At 45.9% G+C, this 1,081-nt stretch overlaps 1 protein-coding gene across 1 annotated transcript in view; it reads left to right on the forward strand.

The window, feature by feature from the left end:
* LOC107199018 (zinc finger protein 239-like) overlaps positions 1 to 1,081 on the forward strand; it is a gene marked incomplete at its 3' end in the record, with an annotated part of 17,691 nt that overhangs the window by 2,769 nt on the left and 13,841 nt on the right. The window lies entirely within an intron of this gene.

Consider the following 1,081-nt stretch of genomic DNA (forward strand, 5'->3'; position numbering starts at 1 on the left):
ATAACTGAGCTCTGCTCATTCATGTGGAGGCTCTTTTGGTCTACAAAGTCTTTAATTTGATGCCAGACTTGAACAATAGGAGATCTTCCTGCCATCAGTTTTTGGGCCTCAGTTCCCATTAAAGTCGTGGCTGCACAGTTCTGCAGGCAATGAGGCCACTCTGGCCACTGGGTTAAACATTTTAGCATAAGAATTCATTTGGCATGGCCCTGTTTAACATTCACATACAATTAAAATTTCTTTTCTGATTCTGGAAGAGCCATGGCTGCTGGGGCATCAATAATTTTGTTTTTTCATTTTCTCAAGTTTTGTTCTCTTTCTCAAGTCCATACATCGACATTGAAGCTATCTGGGGTTAAAAAGTCCTACAATGTTCCCGCAAGAACAGAGAATCCTCAATCCAGGTCCTGCAATTCCCTAATAATCCTAAAAATCGTTATAGCTCCTTTTTAGTGCATTACTTCTGAGATTTCCCTAGACCCTCTCTGGGTCAATTCACCACAAACTTTCAGTCAAAATAGGTCCCAAATATTTAGCATTTTCCTCCACTATTTGCACTTTTTTTTTTCCCCAAATACTCAAAGATGCTTTTTAGCCTGAAAATTAAGGCATTGCACAGCGGCTTCTTCTAGCACTTCTTGTCCTCCTTATTGGATCAAGTCATCCACATCCTTCATTAAGCCAGTTCCTGGGGGTGAGGAAAATTCCTTTGATATTTCCTGCAATTTATTTATTTGCCTGAATAAGGCCGGTGCTTCCGTACATCCCTGCAGAAGGACCGTCCATGTCTTGAGCATTTTCCCTTCTACCTCTTGTTCCCACTCAAAGGCAGAATTCTGTTTGCATCCTCTGTAAGAATCCGTGTCCATCAAGGGCTGGACTTGCTGGTGCTGAGGGTGCTCCTGTCTGTGCTTGCAGTGTCCTTGTGCCCTGCAGCTGGAAGGCTGATTCCTTGCCAGGGGCTGTTAGAATGGGCTGTCCCCTGGCCAGGAGGGCAATGCCTGTGCCAGGTGCTTGTGGCCGAGGGTGTCCCCTGGGTGCTGGGGCCCCCTTGGGCCCTGGGCTTGATCCCTCAGGGGCT

Source organism: Parus major, unplaced genomic scaffold (assembly GCF_001522545.3).
Source record: "Parus major isolate Abel unplaced genomic scaffold, Parus_major1.1 Scaffold406, whole genome shotgun sequence".
In the NCBI taxonomy this organism is placed as follows: Eukaryota; Metazoa; Chordata; class Aves; order Passeriformes; family Paridae; genus Parus; species Parus major.